This window comes from Eschrichtius robustus, chromosome 5, assembly GCF_028021215.1.
Source record: "Eschrichtius robustus isolate mEscRob2 chromosome 5, mEscRob2.pri, whole genome shotgun sequence".
NCBI classification, from domain to species: Eukaryota; Metazoa; Chordata; class Mammalia; order Artiodactyla; family Eschrichtiidae; genus Eschrichtius; species Eschrichtius robustus.
The window spans coordinates 25,385,557-25,413,448 of NC_090828.1; the positions used below are offsets into that span (position 1 = coordinate 25,385,557).

The window sequence follows — 27,892 nt, forward strand, 5'->3', positions numbered from 1 at the left end:
AAGAATATGCCATATATATAATGGCATTCCATGTGGTTTTTAATATTATGTTTAAAATCTTACCATTTCTGGTATGGCACTATTACAAATTTATAAACTTTCATTTTAAAACCATACTTTACCATTTTTAAAATTTATTTTATCTTATCACTGGATGGTGTGTATTTATATAATTGTAAATTTTGCCCTTTGCAGATCTATATATTTGCAGAAATGTTCAGTTCTTACAAATGATTATAAGATGATTTCACTGAAGAAAATATGAGTTTCAGGTCCATTTGCCAATTTTCTGCCTGGATTGTTGTTTTTATATAGCTGAATAAAAACCCTTAAGGAATATAGTGAAGAGCAGATATAATAGCTTATTAACTACACTGTCTAATTCTTTATCTACATTGGACAAAATTAACAAGTTTCTGGAAAAAATATATAGACTAAATTGCCATTTTATACAAGTTATGTTCTGTGGCAGTTCAGATTAGTTGTGTTATTCAAATCACATTCGAATTTAAGAACACTAGAACAGAAAAATAAAAACCACAGATACTTTTAGGTCAATGTGTTTGTTGTCATAAGTCTGTTGGTATATTTTCAAATTTATATTTGCTTTTATTTGCAAGTTACTGAGGATTTTTATAAGAAGACAAGCTTAGATAATGCTGTTTAAAAACAGTGATTAACATTAGTCACAGAATCAGCTAATGCTATTTTGCTGGCGCACTTTTATAATATCTATAAAAGTCTGTGCATTTGCTCCTTTACTTATGTAATTCACACTTGATTATGGAACTGAAAAGAATTTATAGTCTTTAAGTTTCGAATTCTGATCAGAGAAATATCTGTATTATCACAGGGCTTTATCACGGGATTGGCCTACTCTCACAATCTCTCTGAAGACCTGTGCTTATACTTTGACAATAATATGATATTATAGAGCTCTGTCAATAGACAGGAATAAGCTAGTTATGTTCATGAAAAAGAAAGAAGTTTAAAGGAGAATAGTAAACAATAGGAATGATAGGAGATAAGGTCAGAAAAGAGTCCAGGGGAAGATCATACAGTACCTTTTATGGGTCACGGTAAAAGTTTGCATTTAATTCTAATTACAAGAGGAATCAATAGAAGGGCTTTAAATGAGCATAGTGTTATTTCACATTTTAAAAAGAGTTAGGAGTCTCTCACTTTATTCCAAGAGAGCATGATGGAAATGGGAAATAATGTAGCCATTTCATAATCTATTTTGGAGATAGAATTAGTAAGACTTGTAGTTGGATTGGGTTACAAATAGAAATGACTTCTTGCTCTTTCTTCTGAATATGTGGGTGTATGATAGTGCCATTAACTGATAAAATATTAACTAATATGGGAAAGACTGATGGAGAGGTATGTTGGGAGTGGTAGTTAGTTGTGCCTAATAGGCATCCAAATAGTCAGGAACAGGGTGTTCTTTGTTCTTTGAGATACCCTTTTAAACTAAATCACAACACCTAATTTTGTGGCTTGGTTTAGCATAACGCTTTCTGGTCCCAACATTGCACTTCAGTTATGCCTTATCAAAAAAATTTGTTTTCTTATGAAGTAGATAAAATTATTACCAACCTATTTTACCTATGCAAAGGCTCATCATCTGAGTATTTTAAGTAGAATACATCCTTTCTTGTCAAGATACTCCACAAAAGATGTTGGGCACTAAGTAGTAAGGAGATGCCCATCCAAGATGTTAGGAAACCCCCCAAAAGTTATACATTCTTTAGAACCGTTTTATCTTATGGTCAAGACAGATTTTCCCAAGTCTCCTGAGCAATAATAGAGAAATATTTTTGACGTTTATACTTTACTTAGGTTTATTTGCAAAAATATTGAAAGGTCTTAAGACATTTTAGTAGACATCATAGCAGGAACAAAAAGGGATACCCATAATAGAGCTTTTAAATGCTGTCTACAATGGACAGTCACTAATATAATTCTCATCAATCTTTATCACTTTAGGTAGAGATACAAAAGGATTTGCCACATGTGCAATTTTTTCCTTCCTAACTCTCCTGATATATAAATGTAAAACATTTAGAATGTCTGTTCTAGGGCTTCCCTAGTGGCACAGTGGTTGAGAATCAGCCTGCCAATGCAGGGGACACGGGTTCGAGCCCTGGTCTGGGAAGATCCCACATGCCACGGAGCAACTAGGCCCGTGAGTCACAACTACTGAGCCTGCGCGTCTGGAGCCTGTGCTCCGCAACAAGAGAGGCCACGATAGTGAGAGGCCCGCACACCGCGATGAAGAGTGGCCCCCACTTGCCACAACTAGAGAAAGCCCTCGCACAGAAACGAAGACCCAACACAGCCAAAAATTAAAAAGTAAATAAATAAATAAATTAGAATGTCTGTTCTATATTCAAAATAATAACTTCCCAATGACTGCTTATTGGGAAGCTAATCCAGTTAAATACATTCAATGTGTGCTCAAAATTAGTATTTAGGTGCTCAATCATCACCTCCAACAAAACAACCTAAACAAAATTCAGAGTTTTAAAATCAGAAATAAGATTATTTTCTTACCTTGCACTTTCTGTTAATGTTACCACATTTTCCTATTTAGAAGCAAACTGTGAGTAAAATTAGAGTCCTTTTCAATTATCTGTCATATTTGGTAACATTTCACATTTGTCCTTTTCTCTCTGTCGTATTTATTATATTATAGGTTAAGCCATTGAAGTATAAATACAGGAGTACTGCATTTGTTTTCTAATTGGTTACTTTGATTCTAGTATTGTTCCTCTTTAATTTAAAAGGAACATATCACTGACTCCCCATTTCTCTGTATCTGTCTCCTGGTATCTCTCTCCCTCTCTTTTTCTCTTGCCCCTCTTTGTCTTCTAGCTTGTCTCTCTTCCAACCTATACTTTATAAGTTTTTTTAGTTTGGATATTTGGTCAATCATGACTTAACACTATGACATAGCATTGAGAGTGAAGAAGAAACATTGAAAGTATAATGATTATAAGACTTAAAATAAGAAAAAGAAAAGTACAGGGTAGAGAGAGATTAAAATAATGCCAATGTGTTTAAAGTGAAATTGTTGGATAAATGCAATTATCTAATCGTGAAGACAGAGAAAAATTAGTTACCTAGTCCAGGATGGATTCTCTGTGATACTAATCTTAATGTTTTGCTTTGTGATACTGATCTCAGTGTTCTGATTTGATGCACTGTGTTTAAACAGTTCAATTTAGGTATTTTAATTGTGGATCTTTCATTAGCTCTTGCCCAAAAGTCTGAAATTACAATTCCTGGAAACTGAAACTTTTCATAACAAAATAAAATTCCATTAGAAATATAAATATAATATAGAAAATATTTTTTAAATTTCCCATTTATATTATCGCCCATAAAATTCTAAGCAAAGACAGGCTGTCATCTAAATGTGTATGTGTTTGGTAATGAAGGGTTGGGAGGTTGAGTGAAATAGAATTTTGATTAAATCAACATATCTAAACTTTATTTAGTGACTTAACATATGTATAGCATTCTGCATAGTTTTGAGGTAATCAAAAGACTACTTAAATTATTAGGGTTATTTAGTTTAAAAGATGAAGTGGTAACAGAGGGACTCTGGCTCCCTGCCATGGGCCACAGGAGCAAAGCTGGGTGGGGGGGACAGAAGGTGTCTTTTCTGGGGGTCCTGGGCCCGCTGTTGGGGTCCAGCTTCAAGTGTCTATGGAAACATTGGTAGCTGGGATGAGGGCAGCCAGGGGCCAGTGGGGGCTCTCTTGCATGCTGGCCCTGTGGGAGCCGGTCTACTGTGACCCTCCACCCAGCATCAGCCACAAGCTGACGCGCCTGGACTTGGTGCGCTGCCTGGGCCTGGGCCACAGGTCCAGTCGTCTTGTGCTCAGCCCTGTGGGTGCCCAGCATATGTCCCGGCAGATAGGCAGCTGGTGACACAATCAGGTGTTCCCATCATAGACTGTTCCTGTGCCAGACTGGAGGAGATGACATTTGGGAAGATGCTAGAGAGCCTTTTGTAGCTACTGACCCACTGAGTGGCTGCCAGCGCTGTGAACTATGGCTGACCCTGCAAACTGTCTTCAGTGGAGGCTTTTGTTGCCACCTTCTGCATCCAGAGCTTTTCGGAACTTGCTGTCCTTTGGCTGCAGAAGTTCAAGTGGGGCAAGGACTTGCTGGATGTGAACCAACAGCTTCTGGGCAAGTACTTGGCTTGCAGCAGCCTGGAGTGGGTGCCCCAGGCAGGGAAGGAGCTCCTGAGTAGTGCTAAGGGGATCCTAAGAGGAGGAAATTGATCCCTTTGATGTGAATTCAGGGCAGGTGTTTGCAAATCCCAACAAGCCCATGGTGACACCTGGCTGCTCAGAGACAGTGTTGACAGTGGGGATGAGCTTGAGGATCAAGGCCCTGATGCCACGGGCCAAGGACACAGCAGCAGCAGAGGAGAAGGCAAGGCGAGGAGAAGGTGCCTAGGCCAGTGCACCAACAGATGTTTAGAAAGGAATCAAGAAACAGCAAAGATATACTTTCTAGACCTAATGATTGTCCTATGTGCCATGCAATCAGAATCTTGAATGAGGTTTTGAAGAGAGATCATGTTCTTCCTTTTACTAGTGTCTTCGAATATTTCAGTAATTTCAAGGTCGATTACAATTTTATTGGGTGGTTATATGTTATATTGACTTAGATGCAACTTAAATAATTTACAACATTAAAGGTAGAATTAGAAAAGGAATTGCCTTTTTTTTTTTTAAATCACAGCACATTATGCTTAAAATTGAAAAAAAAATTTTTTTGGCTTCAAGAATAGTCAAAAATTTAATATGATGATTTTATTACCCCATTAGTCAGCATTACAGATCCTCTGTTCTAGTTTATTGGTTTCCTTATGGTTTAGTAATTACATACACCTATTTCTTCATTTTTTATAACTATTTTAATTCTTAAAGACAACCCAAGACCTATTTTTTTTTTTTCTATTCTCTTCAGTTTCTTTTCAAAACTTAGATCACCTTTGTCTCATTAGGGCCTCAATGAAATAGCAGTGAGACCTACTAGCTACATCACATTGATACACTGCTGTCAATGAGATAGAGTGATCGATCCCTGCATATAACAGGTTGACAGATAATTAATTTACATCTTCTACAGAACCCAGCATAAGCTAAACATCTAAGTGCTCCATAAATGTTTGAATTTGATATAAACAGCTTATTATATGTCTAAGGATGCTTCCTTCTAAGTATGTATTTTGATTATATATAACTATTGTCCCCAGTATTCAAAATATAAAATATTATGTGCATTCACACACATGGGAGTATGTATATGTGTGTGTATATAGCACAAATATCACCTGTGATAGATGAGAAAATTATAAAAACAATTTATTGTTAGTCTCTAATATTAGTCTTTTTTAAAAATATATATAGTGTTGTTAATGGTGATATTCAAATTATTTTTTGCATTACGCCTATATTGCCTTTACATTTGCCCTAATTCTTTTAATAATGTATTTTCTTTTATTTCAAAAATAAAGAGAATTAAGAAGTAATTTATTTTATATCAAATTATTTTAGTGGTTATTTATTATAAAACCTAACCCCATGATAGTTTTAATGTAGTCATGAATAATCCTAATTTTAATATTTAAATAATACATTGCTTGAGATTCCTACCATTTGGAAAGTCATCTCTCTATCAGTTACATAGCACCAAGTATTTCTACGGAAAAAAATAGAAATTTACAATATTTACTGTCAATAAACTTTAATTGTGCCAGCAAGGGGGCAGAAACGCAGAAAATTACAGACTTTTAAATGTGTGAATTGCTTGCAAGTTAGAAGGCCTGGGTAATTATGTATCTTAGATGGGTAGTGCACAATAAAACCCAGGGACAATGATAATTGAGGTGACTTCCTCTTGCTTCAGCTCTGTTATCACATAAAAGGAGCAATCTGTTTTTAATCTAAAATTTGACATGAATAAACTTGTTTTATGAGTTTTTCGGTGCTTGCTAAAACAAAGAAAGCAGCAATTTAAGAGAGTTAGGTTTATAACAATCTTTTGAAGACCCTGTAGCTAGAAATTAATCAGAATAATGTGGAACTATTAGAAAATAATTGGAGTAATTAAAAAGCACAAATCGAGTCAAATTACAAAGAGTGAAAGGCAATATCCTTTTTTTTTTTTTTCCTATCATACAACCATGCTAAACTTCCCTTATTATTCATGAAAGAGCTTTTTAGAGTTTATGACTTACAATAGCAATTGATCTTTGGCTTTTCCAACACTGCCTTCCAGAATCAAATTGACTTTTGACAAATACTTAGGATGAATGCCAAGAGACTTTTTGGCATAAAATAACAACCATTTATGTTTTTACACAATTATTGCAACTTGTGAGAGAAGTTTAATGATTACATCAACAACTTTATTTAGTTTTACCATTGATACCATAAGTTGGAAATGAATTATTAATCTGTGATTTATCTACCACAAATAATACAAGAGGTTAATAGAAATGCTTTGCATTTCTTATACTTTAGAGTTAACCATTTCTACTTATTGCACATTGTGGAGGTGAGTCTTACAGAAGTGATCACTTCCGGGTGTATAACCTACTAATTGCATGTTTCATGTTCATCATTCTGTTTTTTTTTAAATTTTTTTAAAAGTTATTTATTTATTTTTGGCTGCGTTGGGTCTTTGTTGCTGCATGCGGGCTTTCTCTAGTTGCAGCGAGTGGGGGCTACTCTTTGTTGTGGTGCGCGGTCTTCTCATTGTGGTGGTTTATCTCGTTGCGGAGCACGGGCTCTAGGCACACAGGCTCAGTCATTGTAGCTCGCAGGCTCTAGAGCGCAGGCGCAGGAGCTGTGGTGCACGGGCTTAGCTGCTCCACAGCAAGTGGGATCTTCCCAGACCAGGGCTTGAACCTGTGTCCCCTGCATTGGCAGGCGGATTCTTAACCACTGTGCCACCAGGGAAGTCTCACGTTCATCATTCTTGTCTTCAACTTTCACATCCAATGTGAGGTCATAAGCAATTTAATTCACAAATTGAGTCACCACTCGCAAAGTATTTTTATGATAAAACAAGGAAATATTTCCCTAGGAAGTCAGGGTTAATTGTGCGTGTGTTTGTTTTGGTGTTTTTTTTGTTTTTGTTTTCTTTCTTTTTTTTTTCCCTCAGGAAGACATAGCTCTGTAACTTTAAATTTAAAATTCACTTTGGGGAGTTTTAATATTAAAATTAATCACACACAGAATGATTTTTAAAAATAGACATTTACCTGAATAATTTTATCACCTAAGCTTATAAAATAAATATGTATATGAAACTATTCATGAAATTTAGCCTACAAAAAATGAATCCAAATATATTTGTAATTTGACAAAACTTAGATAATACAGGTTAGAACCAGACAGGGAGGTGATGATCAAGTTACAGCTCATAAATTATGGTCATTGTATATTTGTGAACTGCACCTATCAAAAGACCTTGTCTAGAGCAAGAGAGTTCAAGGGAATGTATGAGGAAACTGGGTAGCAACATTGCCTGTTCATTTAGATTTCACTGCTTGCTGAATAACTCAATTCATTACAGCTTTGGAGATTAAAATTGAATTAATTTTAACAATACATCTGTGAGGGAGACAGAGGATAGGATTATCACATTGAGTTGAAGGATACATTGTCTATTTGGAATGGGAAAATCATACAACATACCAGATTGTAATAGAAAGTATATTTCTATATTCTATCTAACATCTATCTCAGAGTTTTATTTCTTATATACAACTAGGTTTTTGTCAATAGCTAAGAGAGAAAATGCTAGCCAAGATTCTTATGGCTGGTAGGAAACAAATGGCCCTTTATGAACTATAGTTTTGTTAACCCTCCATTCCTTGTTTTGGTTGGTTGTGTTGCTTGTTTAACTTGGTGGAGAATCTTGGTAAGCTAGCACAAAATGATCTAAATCAAATTCTATTAAGGACTTTATTTTGATTAGTCCCTAAACATTTGTTTTGACTTTTAATTTCATAAATTCTGAATTTCACACTTAGGAAAGTAGATTTACTGAATATACTTTTATATTCTTAACAGTTCTGGAGAATCAAAGCAGATAACCTTGGTTATGCAATTAGTCATGACACCGGGAAGGGTGAGGGGCAATACTGAGTCCCCTAAATTGGTTTACTGCTTTTCCTCGCTGTGTGCATCAGCCAGCTCATTGCCATTGCTCATTCCTCTATCTGTTGGTCTCTGTATTACTGTGAATTCTGTCTCCTTTTCTCTCTCCATGTCTTTCCCACTCCCTCTGGCCCCTTCAGTCTTATTCCCCTAATGACAACACATATACATATAAACATAACTGCAGTTATGTCTATAAGTGGGTGTATGTGGGTGTTACCTTGAGGAACAGACGCATGCCTTCAAATTAGAGAAATAACAGCATACTTATATTGATCATGCCTTTGTTAATTGCATCCTCTCAGATCCTAGAGGCACTCAACACTTTCCTCAGGCAGGTGACAGAAGATTTATTGTCATTAGATTCTTACCTATGTACTTTAATCCTACAGTAATAAATGCATGCATTCCCCCAAACTGGAGAGTTCAGTGACTTCAAAATCCCTCTTTTTAGATAATCATTTTGCCTTGTAAGCTACTTATCATAATGTGTAAAACATTAACCTTTAATCTCATATTTACCTTTGTAATAGACTTTACACTAATGAAAAAGTTTCAGGTAGATTAATTGTATTAAAATATGGTAAGTAATTTGTTTGAAAATGTGCTTTTAACTTATTTCTCAGAATATGCTAAGGCTTATGAAATTGTCATTGGTTTTTATTCCAAGTTGGATTTTCTATTATTCCTTTTATTCTATTTTTAAAATTTGTATGTTTTGATTAAAATTCAGAAACCAAGCTAAAGAAAAACTAGAGGAGAGAAGAAAAAAGTAAATTTCAAGTTGTTCTAGGAAGATTCTATCTTATATAAAACGTAGTATAGTACAGCTGATTTACTTTGCTATGAGGTTGTTTTAGGGTAAAAGGATTTTTAGGAGCAGAAATTCAGGATATATACACAGATTAAAATGGTTCTTTATAGCAAGGCTTCCCAGACTTTTAGGCTTTTTGAATTAGCAATTTTTTTTTCATTAGTTTGGAGGGACTGGTGTATGGTTGCCAGCTCTCTTTTGCCAAGGAAGAAAGTTAAAAATATCAGCTAGCAATTATTATTAGAGAAGGAATATTTCACATACACACACACACACACACACAATGAAGAGAACTTAAACTCAGAATAAAATATATGGGCCTTAACGAGTAATGATACCTGGCAACCATATGCAGTATATTTTTAATATAGATGTTTTTAAAATCTGAATGCTGACATGTTATAGCATAAAATTACATTATATGTAATATCTTCATTAAACAATTTTGACAAGTCTGAGCTCTAAATTTGTTGATAGTGCCACACCAACTGGTGCTCTGTCATTGTTTATTCCTTTACTTTGTTTTCCATCACATTGCTGAAAATCAAGTTTCACAAGTTAATGAAAATAGAAACAATTCTATTAATAAGAGTTATATTAAATTTAAATATTCTGAGAAAAATGAGATAAGCCATAGAAATATGGCCTTCATATCTCCAGGAGTTTACTTCCTTTCCTTTGGACAAGAAAGAAATCATAAGATTAGCTAAGGCTGAGAAAAGTGACTCAGTGAAGAGCATTTCCCCAAACTACCCAGCTTTGGGTTCTAATGGTGGAAAACATTAACTGAGGATAAAGTAACCCATGAAGACTTCTTAAACTGATACCAAACTGCCAACAATTGGGAATGAGGTTCCCATAGTAGTTTTGAAACAAGGTTAAAAATTCAGTAACATGGATGGACCTAGAGATTATCTTACTGAGTGAAGTAAGTCAGACAAAGACAAATATCGTAAGATATCACTTATATGTGGAATGTAAAGTAACACAAATGCAAATGAACTTATTTTCAAAACAGAAATAGACCCACAGACATAGAAAACACACTTATGGTTACCAAAGGAAAAAGGGGTGAGGAAGGGATAAGTTAGGAGGTTGGGATTAATATATACGCATTACTATATATAAAATAGATAACTGACAAGGATCTACTGTATAGCACAGGTAACTATACTCAGTATTTTGTAATAGCCTATAAGGGAAAATAATCTATATATTAAACTTAACTACTTTGCTTCTGTACACCTGAAACATTGTAAATCATCTATACTTAGATTAAAAAAAATTTTTTTTAAGTGTTTATTGCAATGTTACTTGGTAACAACCTAAACTTCAATCAATAGAAGTATGGAGTAATTAATTTTGTTTTAGGTACGCAGTGGAATAATATATAGCAAATTAAAGCAAATGAATGACTGTTTTCAATATAACATGGTTGAAAGATAATGTTGAATGAAAGAGAAGAGACACAAGAGTGTATAGTCTCTATGATTCACTTGTGTCGTTTTATTTATACACAGGTAAAACTAATCTGTGCTTCTACAAGTCAGGTTGCCATTTGAAAGGTGAGAGTGTAGTGACTGTGAGGAGACACAAAGGGAAATCCTGGGCATTGACAGTGTTTTATATCTTCACCTAAGTGGTGATTACACAAGTGATTTACGTTGTGAAACTTTATTGAAGTGTATATTTATGATTAGTTCACCCTTCTATGTATATTTCAAAAAAAAAAAATATATATATATATCTATTTAAAAATTAAATATCCAAATACAGAGAATGTAGTATTAAAACTAGCTAAAGTGTTCTTTTTTCCTGCCCAGCAAATTGGGACTTCCAGCTAAGGACTCCATGAATTTTTAGATAATAAAACTACTCTGATGATCTTCTCTGTATTTTCTCACTGAGAATAGATTTGTAGTTTCATAAAATCGAGGTCTAGATTTGTTGTTGTTCTTGTTGTTAATAATTTATATTCTCAAGCTACAAATTGAGAAAATTCAGAATATCATAACATTATTCCTTTGGTTGATGCGATCTACCTTTACCCCCAGGGCTATATTTTGAATTGTATGTTGTTAAGAATAAGAACATATCTGTTAAACAAGAAATTAAAGCTCCCCTTCCCAAACACACACAACCATACTCATAGAGGAATCTGGCAGTGACTCCTTTTTGAGTCATTGTAACTAAAAATTCATTTATTATTGAGTCTTTGTCATATATTTACACAAATTGTGGTAAAGGTAACAGGATTGCTGTCTCTCATTGATCATAAACAGTGAAAAGTCCTAAGCAGAGGAAAAAAAAACATATTTCTGATACTTGTAAGGGAGGTTTTGGTGTGTGTGCTTGGGAATGAGGTAAGAAGAATAAATTGAGGATATTTGCTTCTGCCTGGGAGTCAATAACTATTTTTACATAAAGGCAGCAGTTCAGGGTGTTGCCTCCATGTAACTGGGGAGTCTGTACATCTCTTTGCTAAGAAAGAAGCTAATGACCTCCAGACCTGGGCCATCAAGAAGTAATGAGTTTGCCTAGTAGAGTAATGGTCTGAATGTGCCAGGGGTCACCAGTAGATTATAAACAGCCATGAGGGTTGTCTTTTTTTTTTTTTTTTTTTTTAACATCTTTATTGGAGTATAATTGCTTTACAATGGTGTGTTAGTTTCTGTTTTATAACAAAGTGAGTCAGCTATACATATACATATATCCCCATATCTCTTCCCTCTTGCGTCTCCCTCCCTCCCACCCTCCCTCTCCCACCGCCCTAGGGGGTCACAAAGCACCGAGCTGATCTCCCTGTGCTCTGCGGCTGCTTGCCACTAGCTATCGGTTTTACATTTGGTAGTGTATGTCATTTTTAATGTAAGTCATACAAGTAGACTTAAGTGGTTTTCCAGAGTCATACGACTGAAGTTATCACCTTAGAATAAAGGTCTTGACCTAAAATGGATAAAGAATAGATTCCCAATTAAAAGGAAAGCAGCATAAACTGCTCACTCTGAACCTATCAACTCATTGACAGAGTACAAGTAAGTGAAGGAAAGAAAGAGCAAGATTTGTGGTTGATTCAGTCTCTTTCTCACCAATAAATCATGTAAGGATCTGGTCTGCATTTCCAGCTCAGAACCACATATGCATTAAGAAGCTCTGTGGAGTCTCAGGCTGGTCTACTCAATGCTATTCTTTATATCACCCTCAGAAATAAGACCTGTGTCTCCTCAAGCAGAGAAAAGGATGATAGTGGAAGAGAAGCACAAACTGACAGTACTAGACCCAACAACAAGCTGTGGTGATAAGTCTATTAGGCCAACCACAATTTTATCAAAAATTTTCGAAGTGATAGTATGCCACTGGTGGTATCTTTATTTTTTATTTAATTTTATTTTATGGGGAAGATCTCTAAATTCTAGCCACCAGTAAAAGCAGCAGAGAAGGGATCATGCAACTCACTCACTTTCTTTTTAGACAGTATTCAGCTAAGAAAATCCTAATCTCTTGGAGTGAACAGTAGGATTCCAAAGGAGAAAGAGTGAAACATCGTTTTTGGTTTTTTTTTTCATTTATTTAGACAAACTACTATTGCAGTAAACTAAGATAACCTCCCCCAAATAAAATGTCAAAGCTTTTATGTAGGGTAGTGTTTTCTAGTTTAAGGCCAGTGTCGGTATGGACTTAGCATAATATCTATCATCTTTTCTATACAAGTCTTTCTCAACTTACAGTGGGGTTACATAACCATCATGGGTTGAAAATATCTTAAGTTGAAAATGCATTCAATATACCTGACCAACTGAACATCATTAAGCCTAACTTAAATGCGCTAAGAATATTAACCTACAGTTGGGCAATATCATCCAAATCAGAACCTAGTTTATAATAAAGTGTTGAATATCTCATGTAATTTATTGAATACTGAACTGAAAGTGTAAAACAGAATGATTGTGTGAGTACAGAATGGTAGTAAGTGCATCCGACGTTTAACCCCCGTGATCAGAGTGGCTGACGGGGAGCTGCGGCTTGCTGCTGCTGCCCAGCTTTAGAAGAGGGTATTTTGTACCACATATGGCTAGCCCAGGAAAAGATCAAAAAACCTGAAGTACAGTTTTTACTGAATGCATTTTGCTTTTGCATCATAAAGCGGAAAAAAACCATCGATCCATTATAAGTCAGGGACTGCCTGTACTAATACTGGCCCTGAGTCATTAAAAGAAAATGTAAGTATATTCCTCATTTACTGTTCTTTTACTGCAAGTCAGAGGGCTTTTCCATGGCTTGAGCATGGAGTGATGTGTGGAAAATACTGGTTTTGGATGATTAGCCTGCTAATGATAGATGGATTAAAATTTGAAGATATTGGAAGCATTCAAGACCCAAAAGAGACTGACATTGAACTGAATGATGACGGCCTAGACTAGACTATAAGCAGTGGAAACTGAATGGAAGTTGTAGATAATGACAGCAATAATACAATGCATGTTGAGGCTTATTAATAATTTTAATTGTTTTATGTGGCTATTTCACCGAATGTCCTTATAGCAGAGAATATCAACACAGACCTTATCGAGATTAATAAGAGCACCTAACAAGGTGGATATTATTCCGAGTGCTTCACAAAAGTAAAATGTAGAATGCCTAGCCTCTGGTCATATCTCTTCTGCTTTTGAAAAAAAAAAAAATCTTAAGAAACTATTCTCAAAAAATTGGTGTTGAGGGGCTTCCCTGGTGGCGCAGTGGCTGAGAATCTGCCTGCTAATGCAGGGGACACAGGTTCGAGCCCTGGTCTGGGAAGATCCCACATGCCACGGAGCAGCTGGGCCCGTGAGCCACAACTACTGAGCCTGCGCGTCTGGAGTCTGGAGCCTGTGCCCCGCAACGGGAGGGGCCGCGATAGTGAAAGGCCCGCGCACCGCGATGAAGAGCGGTCCCCACACCGCGATGAAGAGTGGCCCCCACTTGCCGTAACTAGAGGAAGCCCTCGCACGAACCGAAGACCCAACACAGCCGATAAATAAATAAATAAATAAATAAAGTAGCTATAGAAAGCAGAGACCTTAGATGATATAAAAAAAAAAAAATTGGTGTTGAAATTGCTGTATTCTAAACATTCAGTGCATGTATTTCTTGTGTGCTTTTTCACTTACCCTCTCATCACAATGAGACAAAAACATCTTGAAGACAAGGCCCATTTTATGCCCTCTTTAGTTCCTAAGGGTAATTGAAAATTTCAGTTTTTTCCTTCCTATGTTGGGGGAAAAAACAAAACAAAACAAAACAACAGTTTTCTTCTACTGTTTTTCTTTCCCCCCTGAGTCTGTTTGGTGTGAGTCTCACACAAAACACTCACATTTCTGACAATTCTGGCCACCAAATGAATGAAGGTTTTTCCCCCACTCCAAGTAATTCTCTGTGACACCAGCTGGGTGTCCTACAATTTAATTCGTCCTAACATTATCTCCTTGAAGATAGCATCAGATTCCACAGGTTAAGGAACAGTCCCACAGTTCTGCCTCCCCCTCCATTTCAGATTCCAGTTGTAAACCCAGGTTATCACCTGTGCTTCTTACCAACCAGCTATAGATCTAATGTTCCAAAGACCTTCCTCCTTGGACTCTTATTAGTTTGCTAGAGCAGCTCACAGAACTCAGGAGAACACTTATGTTTATCAGTTTATTAAAGGATCTGGTAAAGGATACAGATGAACATGCAGATGGAAAAGGTGCACAGGGCAAGGTATGCGGAGAGGGGTGTGGAGCTTCCATAGCCTCTCTGCTCCCGCTCTCCCAGAACTTCCACGTGTTCAGCAACCCGGAAGCTCTCTGAACGACTATTACTGGAATTTTATAGAGGCTTCCTCATGTGGGCATGATCAATTATTAACTGCATCTGCAACCCTTTTCCCCTCTCTGGAGGGTGAGGGGTGAGGCTGAGGATACCCAGCTTCTAACCATGGCTTAGTCTTTCTGGTGACCAGCTCACATGCAGGAGCCATCCTAGGAGCCCACCCAGAGTTGCCTCATTAGAACAAAAGGTGCTTCTAGTCTCTTATCACTTAGGAATTTACGAGGGTTTTAGGAGCCCTGTGTCAGGGACAGGGTCAAAACCAAATATTAGAACAAGAGATGCCACTTAGTCTTCTCATTACTTAGAAAATTAACAAGGGTTTTAGGATCTCTGTGCCAGGAACTGGGGACAGATATATATATAAAATAGTACTCACTCCAAGATATACCATGTGATTCTGATAAATATGGTCATTTTTTGATCAGGCATAAGGTTCAGTTTTATAGTAACCATGTTATTCAACTCACGTATTTCTTATTTATCCTATTTTAGAACTTTTGACAAACCATTTTTTAATATAAACATGAAAGAGAAGTAAGGGCTACTAGTCTAGCAAAGGAGGAAACTATAATGGATTCAAAATAATTGCATTCACTAGATGCTTTGCTTCTGCTGTTTTGACCTAGTGCAGATTTTAAAATTATTTTCTGGATTGAAATGTATTGAGGGAATTTAATTTCTGAACATATTTTTTGGATGTAATTTTCCATTCTGCCTTTTTTCCCTACCAAATTTATTTTCATTGGATACATTATTTTCCTTGTAGATCTTAAAATGATGATTTGCTTCGTTAGTACGTATTATCTGATGGGTTTTCTCATTTGTGAATTTTATTTTATAAAGCTTTCAATTTTTAACTGAATCCCATTTTCTCAGGTCAGATTTTGTGCATTTTCTGTCAATTTTTATTCAAAACAAAATTTGTTGTATGCCATTTTATCTGTTATTAGTTTTATTGCAGGTTGATTAGTTCTAAAAGTATAATTTATTTCAAATATGAGTCTCTGAAACAATTTAGATCAGCTGCAGAGCAGGGTCAAAACAACCTTTAAGTCAGATGGCAAGATCCCAATGTCCTACCTTAAACTTAATACATATAATTGTGAGCACATCAGAATCTAAACTCCTCAGAATATGAAGCTAATTGCTATTATTACTTAGTTTTAGATATCCTGCAGTTCTAAGAAAAAGAAAAAATAGTTTTAACTAGCGCTGTCCTGTTTGTGGTGAGTATTGAACTCTTGATTAATGAACCATGATCTAGTCCATTCATTAATTAATGTGAATTAATATGAATATTAATTCATATTTTCCAGACATATGAATTAATATCATTCTTCAAACACATTATTCTTTCTACTCTTCATCCATGACAACTCCACCATCTGAAATGACCTTTTTCACCATCTCTGCCAATTGTTAGCTCATTGATAAGTCTTATCTGATTACCCCAACCTAAAAGCCTTTGTTTTCTGAGTACCTGTAGAAAGCTGTTCTTTCATATACTATTTAATATCTGAAGTTATCTCTAATTATCTTTCTCCTCTGCTTGATTATATGTTTATTGAGAGTAAGAATGAAACTTTTAATAATAGTGCTTTCTGTAATCCTTGGTGCAATTTCTCACCTTTGTTGAATAAATAAATACGTTTCAGGTAAATAAATTTTTGATTGCTGCTTACATAGAGGATAAGTGAGCATAAATTTGCAATGGAGGAACTCAAAACCCAACCTCAACATGTAACAGAATTTCTGCCCAGATTTAGACAAAGCATTCACAGAACTCCCAGAGGATAATTGCTAATAGAACAAGTTGCTGCTTACCACTGTAGCTTAATGGGAAGGAGAGGTAATTAAAAATTGGCAGCTCTCAGCAAACAAGTACACAATTCAATGAGAACTGTAATGGAAGCTTAGAAACTTAAATGGAAAATAGAAATGGTAGTAGCATGAATGTCTCAGTTTCAGGCAAGGCCTTTGAGACTGTTTGGTCAACTCTGGATATATTAATGGACAACATAGCAAGAAGTTAATGAGTAACCTGAGATCCCATAGAGAAACTCTTATTAGGATAGTCTATGGCTCCCCCCTGCAGTCATTATTAAAGCCAACACATGCTATTTGTGCATAGAATATGGTGCTATTCTCCACCTTCTTTATATTTGTACTTTGCTATGCCATAGGATATTATATGTTTTTTGGTTATATGCTTTGCAGTGCCAGTGTAGAAAGTGACCTTAATAAAAATATCGTTTAGAGACTATGAATGTTTTTATCTTTATAAATAAAATCTCAGTAACTTTGCATATTGAGAATATAAAAGTAAAATAAAATCTTGTTTTTTTTAAAGAATATAAAAATAATAATTAGGTTGCTGCATACTTTTAAAACAATAATGAGCGGCTTTAAATATGTCTATGAAGGGATATTTAGAAGATCTAAGAGCTAGTACCATATGTCTATCTTAAAGGAATCTTACTCAAGAAATATATCAATTTTGATAATTTAACATTGGAAAGGAAAATATACTTATTCTGTGTTATTACTATAATAATTCAGTACTTTCATTGTTTCATTGAAATTGCTTGAATCCATTGTAATGAAGTAGGAAATATATTTCAATCTTTGACTTACATACAAAAATAGTGCAAATTCTGTAGTACTTTATTAATATGATGATCATATGCCCCAGTTTGCCCAAAATACTCACATCTGTTTTTCCAGTCTTAGTTATTATTATGTACTTTCACTATCAAAATTGTCCTGGATTAGGTAATAAATAATATGTACATACTATTTATAAAGCAGAAATATCTAGTCCCAGAATTTTTTCATGCTGTTATTTATGGGGAAAGTATATCAGTATGTTTTCTATATTCCTGCAGAGAAAAAAAAAATTATTGTTTACATACTACCAACTCCAATTTTTCATAGTCTAAAAATTAGCAGGGATATATAAAAATAGATAAATGTGAGAATTATTAGGCTATGCAGAATATTTGAACCATTATGTGCTGAGACAAATTTTATATGTGGTTTGCTCAATGTCATACCAGTCATTTGGAAATACATTTATGTACTAAAAAACTAAAGTGTGGCAAATGTCAAGCTTAGCTGAGCATGTTAGTAGCAATCCAGCTGATAAACTACTGATTTACTTTGATACATTTCTATTTGTTGCGTATGTATTACTGTTGACTGTTCCTCATATTTGGAATCGCTAGATTTCAGAGGATAGATACACTACATTCTATGGGGTGACTTCAGGTGCCTAACCCTGGTCCACTGGATTCTTCCAGGCAAACTTTTACGTGCCAGGATTGACCACAAAGACCAATGCATGTTCATAGTATTGCAAGACTGACAGCTTTGACCAGGTTTATGATTGCTTTCCCTTCAGTTTACCTCTGAGCCAACCTAGAAGCAGAGCAATAATATACACGGATAAAAATTAATAGATATTGCTCTCCAAATGCTTATCTGTTCCTAAAGAGGCACTTCCTAAGTCAGGTAGTCAATGCAGCCGGCAGAGACTTGAGAAACGTACAAGGTCAGAAAGCACTGGATTTGTAGCATCTTAATCTCTTAGGCTAGATTAGGATCCATATTCTGATTCAAGGTTCAGTTTCAGTCTCCATACAAGGGAGAATTCTTGTAGTACCCTACTACTTGCAAACATTTTTGTTCTATTTTTTCCTGTGTTATCCAGGCTACACCATGCCTGGCCATGGCTTATCCTGCACATGACACAAGGGGGCACATCCTCTACATAAAGAAATGGATCCACTTTAGCCAGGGTCAACATTTCTAGATATTTTACTTATTGAGCCTAATATCAGGGAGATAACATTTCAAGCTCTATGTTTCAAAAAAATATCTTGTGACAAATAGATCCAGATACAGAATCAATTCCAGGGTATAGGGGGATATTGGAAGGCAGCATTATTCTAGAAAATACGAGCATGGGCTCAAGTCAGACAGCCTGGCTTTGAAGCCCAGCTCTGTCTCTTACTTGCTGTGTGTCCTTGTTCAAGGTATATAACCTTTCTAGTTCTTAGATTTCTCATCTGTAACATGAGTAATTATAATAACCATGTATATGAAAGTTAGACAAAGTGGACTAGGTGAGATGTTTATAGTACACACCAAACAACATCATGAAGCTATTACAAAGACTTAATAAGATAATGCATATTGAGCCTGGCACATAGAAAGGCATCAAAAATTGAGACCTATCGCTACCAGTAATAGCAGCATTTGTAGTGTAGTATCTTTGCCTGGGGCAGTTTCCTAGCCTTTAGAGAATGTACAGCCAGTTGTACATTGAGCCACTTGAAACTTTTAATTTACTTGCTGGTCTTTGCGGTGTTGTCATGTGGACTCAGTTGGGAGTATAATAAGGGGCAACTGAATTATTTATACATAATAGATTTTAATGTTATTGTAATAATCACTTGATTACTGTTTAAAGGATTATGATAATGCATTGATCAATTGTTTCTATTTTTACCTAATGTGGAAAAATTGGAATTAAAAAAGCTATTTTCTTTAATTTGCAGAAGTTTACTTTGGGAAGAAAGATAGATAAATTGGATTAATGCATAATTGGGCCACTTACAAATTTTATGAACAATTCATGAAATATTAAGCGAAGCTTCAGGTCTAAGTGCCTCTGCATCTTTGAGTAAGTTTCCCTTACTCCAAGGATGGCATTTGTCAGGGGAAATCCCTGAACTCCTTCCACTGCTTCACTTAACTTCCATATGTCTTACAAAACTCAAACCACCATGTTATAGCTAGGGTGTAGACTTAGAAGAAGCACACAGCTGTTTCAAATCATGCTGTGCTGGACAGCTCTTTATTTCAAAGCTATTGTTACAGTTGAATGCTATTAGATGTGAAATAGAGAATTGGAGAAATATAAACAAGATGGATTCTTTTTTTTTTTTTTTTTAACTTATGAGGCTACTCTGCTTGCATGAAGAAGCCAACATTCCTTTAAACCTTGCACATACTGAATTTGGAACAATAGACTATTATTTTCAAATTTAAATTGTCAACATTTTTTATTCAGTTGAGGGGTTGTGTAGGAGCATATACATTTGACATTTAAAGTAGGATGACAATCCTGTACTACTGTTTGAAAGCATAACTTTAGAATTCCAGACGGTCAAATTATCTGGTCATTTATCAGACAAGATTTCAGAAAAAGTCTGATTTGAACTTTTTTCATTGAAATAAGTGGAATATTTTTCCAGCTCATTTTTCATAGTGTTCTCTCTTTTTAATATTTCGCAGAGAGGACATTAGCCTAGGGATCAGATGGTTTACAGAGTGGAAAAATATTGCTTTATAATAAAAGGAGGATATTGAATAAAGCCCAGATTTAATACTCAGCCTAACAGAACACCCTGATGAATGTAATTGCATTTTAAGCATTCTGATTAAATTTTTTGATCCATATTGCATTTGTTTTGCTTGTGAATCTTTTATGAAAAAAAAGTGTCTGGAGATTAAAGGATTAGTGAGTTCTTAAGAAGCCAGGCAGCTGCTAAAGCATCTGAATATCCTTGCTTAAAGATGGTTGAAAAGCTGCATAAATCTCAGCTGTTATAGTGAGTGATAGGCCTAAAACTAGAACAGTGAGAGGGAAATGCTCTAGGGAAAACTTATTTCTGTAGTGGACAACATGAATGATATTCACTGTAAATTGAAAAAAAAAATCTATACAGTAGTGAAGCTGAAAAAGCATTTATCAGCTATGCTGATTTGTTAGGAATAATGCTTTTCCTCCCTTCTCACTTCTTAGGCTAATTGACAATTCAGGGAATATATAAAGATTAAGAAATAATTTGCATGCTCTCAGATCCTAAGTGTCATTCATGTCTTTTGATAACCAGACAACAACAGGGCTAACAAATTAGCATAGCTATTTTACCTTGGAAGAGGACAGGTTTTTGTCATTCTGACAAAATATCAGGTAAGATAGAACAAGTTTGCAATACATCAGTATGTTTTGTACAATATTCAAGTTTTTAAACAAGTGGTCCAACATAAAATATAGGGAGTTCCCTTTTGTGTTCAGGAAAGTGTTTCTAAATCGTTCCAAAGTTACATGTGCTAAAGACAAATTGAGGTTCCCATTCATAAAGAGCTAAAAATTATATGTATTTCTTAAATCTCTAATTATGGTCCCCACAGGCCTGCAACCTAGGATCTGGTGAACTAGTGAGAGCTTTATAGATCCCCTGAAAGAGATGAGGCTTTGGTAGCTGTGTTAGCTGGATGTTGGCACCCAAAACAGGGATAAAGAAACAAAAGATCTCGAAATCAAACTTATGGTTACCAAAGGGGAAAAACGTGGGGAGAAGTGATAGATTGGGACATTGGGATTAACATATACACACTACTATATATATAAGATAGATAACTGACAGGGACCTACTATATAGCACATGGAAATCTACTCAATGCTCTGTGGTAACCTATATGGGAAAAGAATCTGAAAAAGAATGTATATATATATATATATATATATGTATGTATATATATGTATGTGTGTGTATATATATATATATGTGTGTGTGTATAACTGTACACCCAGAACTAACACAACATTGTAAATCAACTATACTCCAATAAAAAATTTTAAAAAAAGAAAAGAAGAAACTAAACTTGAAAATTCCTATTTGGGAATGATACTCTGCCAGTTCTCTATATGTGTTAATGACCTCTCATGGGCTTTTACCCACCTAAGATGGCTTTTACTGAACAGAGAAGCTCTAGACCAATGGTTCTTAACCTTGGTTGCCAATTAAAATAATCTGGGGAAGATTTGAACAAATTCTGATGAAGGACTTTTTTTTTTTTAAGAGGTAGTGGGATTAAGGGAAAAGAAGAGGGGGATTGAATCTGATTTAATTTGTCTGAAACATTGGTATCTTTGAGAACGAATATTCCAGCTTGCTGAGGAGCTGGAGTGCAGCAGAAGCTTTGGAAAGAATTTCCCCTTGACACTCACAAGGAGAGAATGGACTGGAAATGGAAAGAGAGCCCATTCTCAGTGAGGAGGGTACTGACTGTGGTTCCTTCAGTTCAGGGCAGAGCACCAACCACTGCCAACAATAAGAGTTGCCTAAGAACATCATGATCGCCTCTGTAGAGTCCCACCCCTTTCTGCCAGTGCAGTGCCCTTTACCTGTCCCTACCATGCCTAAAAGGGCATTTCTGGAGGATCCTAAGAATAAACTCACTGTATGAAACGTGTGTTTGTGTCCATTATTTGAGTACTATCAGGCATTGAATAGCCATGGTTCATCATTGCTCAATTTAGTCTTGAGATTCCAATAAATTATATATGAAATCCAGTGTCTTTCCAGAATACTAAAGAAATACCTCAGTTAACATACCATCCATTATTGTGAATGAACCAAACTAATCAAACAACAATTGAAAATATGTTAAAGTATCATATTATTTTTATAAAAGAGTCAACTGTGATTCTTTAAGAGTTTTGAATTATAAAGTTGATTGAGAGTTTATGGAAAGTTATGAGGCCAATATATCAGCAGTATACACACAGAGTTATATATACAATTACAGAGACTTTTAGACTCCTGGGTTAAGAATTACTAATTCGATGTGGGAGAAATAAAACTCTTTATCAAGAGATAAAGCTCTGATACTTATTATATTGGGGGTATTTAGCAAATAGCTTAATTATCCTTAGAATTAATTTATTCATTTATTATTTTTAAATGAGAAATATATTTAAATGATTATTAAAATAAATGAGAAAAAATATGTAGTGCTATGTAAATACTATGCAAATAGAAAGTAGTGTTGCTAATAGTTTAAGTGATCTAAATGTTCACTCACTTTTCAGACGCAGCTCTTCCTTTTGAAGACCTCTTTGCCCTTAGTATGATTTTTAGAATACTATTGTGATTAATAAATATTATTTTACACATACCATTCATTACTACTATTGTGATTAATAAATATTATTTTACATATGCCTATTCATCTAGTAAAACATTAGTGTTTTCATGTGTCACACTAACATGGGAGTTGAAATAGTCAGAGCTATTTCCAGAGTTTTATTTGACAAAATGTATTACTATGTGTGAGGCACTGTAGTTTGAATAAACAAAACATCAGCATTGGTGATAAACTGGATTCAAACCCCACTTCATACTCTTGCTCTCTTGGGAAAGTTAGCAATTCATTTTAAGCTTTCTGAATCTCATTTCCTCATTTATGAAATCATCATCATTAATTTAAAAATTACTATTATTAATACATTTAATTTAATTAATACATTAAATTTATGTGTTTCCTTAGAAATGCTGTCAACCCTACTTAGGTTTTTATATGTACTACATTTATCAAGTACCAGTGAAATACACTATTGAATTGTGGAAGGGGTGTGTTCATTTGCAATATTTATACATAACAAATAGCCTTTTCTTAGTATGTAAAAAAATTAAATCACATTAAGAATAATTTTTATGCTAGTCAAGAACTCACACATCAATGAAAGTGAAAGTAGAACAAAACTAAACTAAATAGCATAAGCATAAAACTAGCTTAGAGATGTCTAAAAACAATTTTATAAAATTTCCTTTACGGCCATTGAATAACTTATTTAGAAGCATAACATATTTTAATATTTTTTCTTCAAAGTTCTATAAGGCAATAATTTAAAAAATTTAAATACTAATTTTTTCTCATTTGGTGGTATATGATTACCCTTGGAGCTGTTATGCAAAACTATCTTGCAGACTTTTTTGGAACATCATTTTTCTCAGCCCAAAGAAGTTGAAATTTTTAATGGATTTAGGGATACATCTGAAAATTCTAAGGGAAGAAAGATAGTGAGAATCAGAAAGGAAATATGAAAACGAAGCATATCATTCATATTCAAAATGGCATAGATAAGAGTAATGTTATCTATTCCATGCTCTTTAAATTTTGCATAGTTCTTTCACATATATGAATTCTTATTAAAACTTTTAACCATTTTACATATTTAAGGATAGGTGAACCAAGAAAAGTATGAGTTGTCCAAGATTTTGCAATAGTTAGATTTGTTTAAAAAAATAGGTTCATTCAGTCTACAAATATTTATTGAGTGCCAACTACTAGCCAAGCACCATTAGAGTCACAAGGGATATAACAATGAAAAAGACAGATATGATCCCTGTTTATTTGAAAGAATCCAAATGTATTTTCTTTGATTTAGACATCTTTTACATTTAGGTTATTCAAAGTGGGAAATTAGATCTTGGATATAAATAAGCCTACTGTAGGGGAAAATGTATTCCTAGTTTAAAAAAGTATCCCTGAATAACTTAATAAATTCATATGTTTAGACAATGTTTAATTGTGGTTCCTTTGAATTTAAATATTATAATGTAGCATTGAAAAGACAGAGAAGATGTCCTGTGTTGTGCCCATTATATTTGTAATATCACATGCATATAGATATTTTAACTGTGTAAACACATGCTAATTGAAACTACCTGTAATCACATACAGGAATAATTTATTTTTAAAAAGACTTTTCCCAGAAAAGATTTTGGTGAATACATTCATCTCAACTCTCGAATGAATTTTCATATGTGTTTACCTATTTAAATCAGAAAAAAATAGGAAACTTATTTATCTGAGATCTCTAACTCATCATATTACTAAGAAAAAATGTTTGCTAATATAAACTTCATTACTTCTTGCCAGAAATTATCACAAGAAAATATTGACGATCTTGTTCCCTTTTGTGACATGTACAATATGTCAAAACTTTAAGTTATTTGTTCAGCAAACAACAATATTTGAAATAGTTCAAAACACCTTGTTTAAATGATTTACCTTAAGAGCAATCTGAAGGCAGGAACCTAATACAGGAATTGATGAAGTGCTATTTTCTGCCACTACATTTTTAATAGAGATACGTTTAAGAATTTGGGGCAGGATTTTAAATAATACGTGTTTCCTCGAGGATGATAATTCTGGGACATACTTGAAATAATCATTGAAACATAAACTGTCAGATAAAAATGATCACATATAATTTTAACTGCTGAGTTAGCCATGACTAACTTTTTAATATTTGTACAGATTCACTAGGCTGAATTCCCACTGTTCAACTGTTGGATACCGAGCAGGTGAAAACAAATTTTAATTCTAATCAAGTCAAACACAATTGGTAATTCTGCTTTAAAAATCACATGTAAATATATTATTGGTATTTGAGAAGTAGATGAAAGTCATATTTCATTCAAGGAAAACATTTTTAGAGGTCTCATATAATTAAATATTTTTATAATTGTCTAATAGAATAATGAAATAAATTAAATTAATAATGAAATAATGTATAAAATATATTAGAGTATAAATTAAAATATGAAGAACATATTTTCAAAATACCTAAATATATAACCATTGTGATATACTTTGCCTTGATGACACATTTTATTTTCTCAACCTTAACTTTAATATTTCAAATGATATATCTAATAATGCTGTGTGTTATGGCACTAATTTTGCTTTCTTCAAAGAATTTTATCACAGTTAATCAAAGTAATTGACCGTCAGGCATAATTTTTTAGAAGCATAATCAGAAAAATCACGTGATGAACTTTGGTTGACATTGTTATAGTTGCAAAAGTAAATTTTGATTAATAATAACCGTTAATGTTGAAGGAAATTATCTGAAATTTTCCACATAAAGTAATGTGTTGTATTATTTCAAATTCTCAATGCTCAAATTTGTATAAAACTGGCCATGCATATTTGAATTATATTATTCATTATAAAGCAATAGACCAATCCAAGCAAATACTGGTATAGGCCATTAGTTTAGGGAATGTAGGAAAAATAAATTTTATTATTTAACTTTGTTAAAATGTCTAATTTAGTCTAAAGCATTTGTTCAGTTGCTCACTGGAGCAATGATTTTTAAACTTTAAACTGGATTCCCCATTGTTTAAAAAAAACAAAACAAAACCTATCTATGTGTAAATTGCATTAAAGTACAGTTCTATTATTAGCAAAAATTTCAAGCATAAAACCTTGCTGAGGCAAGGTTTGTCATTAATGATAGTGGACATAAATCTATATTGCATATTTACTTGATATTGTTGTATTTTTTTGCCAACTTCTTGTCAGATTTGATTAGATCATCACGGTTCCTACTGCATAATAAGGGTGAAGAACTTGTACTAGGGAACTTACTGGCTCAGCCATTCTCTTGCTGTTTTCCTGTGCTTGCCTCATTCGTATTTTCCTCAATAGTTTTGAAGAACCTTTTTAAAGTCGTATTGCTTTTCATAAGGGTTAGTTTAAATAAAAGTAGGTAATATAATTTATAAACTCTCTTAACCAGACCCATCCTTATAAACTGCAGCAAGTTAGAATGTACTGAAAGCAAAAATGTCAAGTGAGAGCAAGGTAGGACTTCATTGCCAGCCTCTACTCTCTGCCACTTCAACTTTTCCCTTGAGATTCCTCCAACTTTTGTAGAAACAGAACTTTGACATACTCACCAAATAAGGGCCCAGCACAGCAACATGGATGGAACTGGAGATTATCATACTAAGTAAAGTAAGTCAGACAGAGAAAGACAATTATCAGATGATATGGCTTGTATGTGGAGTCTTTAAAAATAATGATACAATTTACAAAACAGAAACAAACTCACAGACCTAGAGAATGAAGTTATGGTTGGGGGGGTGGCGTGGAAGAGGGGGAGGGATAGATTGGGAGTTTGGGGTTGACATGTACACACTGCTATGTTTAAAATAGGTAACCAGCAGGGACCAACATATAACACAGGGAACTCTGCTCAGTATTCTGTAATAACCTAAATAGGAAAAGAATTTGAAGAAGAATAGATGCACGTATATGTATAACTGAATTACTTTGCTGTACACCTGAAACTAACACAACATTGTTAATCAACTATATTCCAATATAAAATAAAAATTTTTAGGGCTTCCCTGGTGGCACAGTGGTTGGGAATCTGCCTGCCAATGCAGGGGACACGGGTTCGAGCCCTGGTCTGGGAAGATCCCACATGCCACGGAGCAAATGGGCCGGTGAGCCACAACTACTGAGCCTGCGCGTCTGGAGCCTGTGCTCCGCAACAAGAGAGGCCACGATGGTGAGAGGCCCGCGCACCGCGATAAGGAGTGACCCCCACTTGCCACAACTAGAGAAAGCCTTCGCACCGAAACGAAGACCCAACACACCCAAAAATAAATAAATAAATTAATAAAAAAACAACAACAACAACAACAAAAAAAAACATATCACCATTGAATCTGAAAGAAAGTTGCTGGTTTCAACAAAAAATAAAAATAAAAAAAAAATAAAAAAAATAAAAAAAAATAAAAATTTTTAAAAAGCTTAGCTTTATTTCTTCTTACTTTTAAGTTAAAGCAATGAATAGAAGGAGACGTTCTAACATCATATTTCTTTAACCCAGTGGATCCTTTTGTGCACACTTAGGAGAGCATTGCCCCATTTTGGGGGGACCATTGCTCTAGAGATATACAGAGAATAGGAATGTAAAACATTAGTGTTCAGTAACACTTAAATCAAGATACGTTTTTAATTTACATTAGTGTTTTAAGCATTTTATCTCTTTGTATCAATGCGTAGAAATGTCTCAGTATATTTAGAGAGAGATTTGGATTGTAGAAACTTTATATTAATGATTTTGCTGCAGAAAAATAAAATCAAAGACATGCAGTATTATTTTTATTGTTAGGCTGATAGTGATGATGAATGATGACCCATGACTATTACTGTGTGGTTTGGATGCACTATACTATGGAAAATATAAGCATCTGGAAAAATCTAGTCAAGAGTTGTTTGGGGACACATCCAGAATATATTTCGAATCTTTTACCTTAATGCTTACAATATTTTCTCTTTATTCATCACATAAGTGCTATGTATCCTCTAAAGGTCAAGTTTTATTTCTTATTAAACTTTGCATATCTATTCTCCACGAAAAGCTACTTTTTAAGTA

At 34.5% G+C, this 27,892-nt stretch overlaps 1 protein-coding gene and 1 pseudogene across 1 annotated transcript in view; both read left to right on the forward strand.

The window, feature by feature from the left end:
* ERBB4 (erb-b2 receptor tyrosine kinase 4) overlaps positions 1 to 27,892 on the forward strand; it is a 1,107,258-nt gene that overhangs the window by 679,400 nt on the left and 399,966 nt on the right. The gene's annotated exons all lie outside the window — the stretch shown is intronic.
* LOC137765490 (18S rRNA aminocarboxypropyltransferase pseudogene) lies at positions 3,736 to 4,577 on the forward strand (annotated as a pseudogene).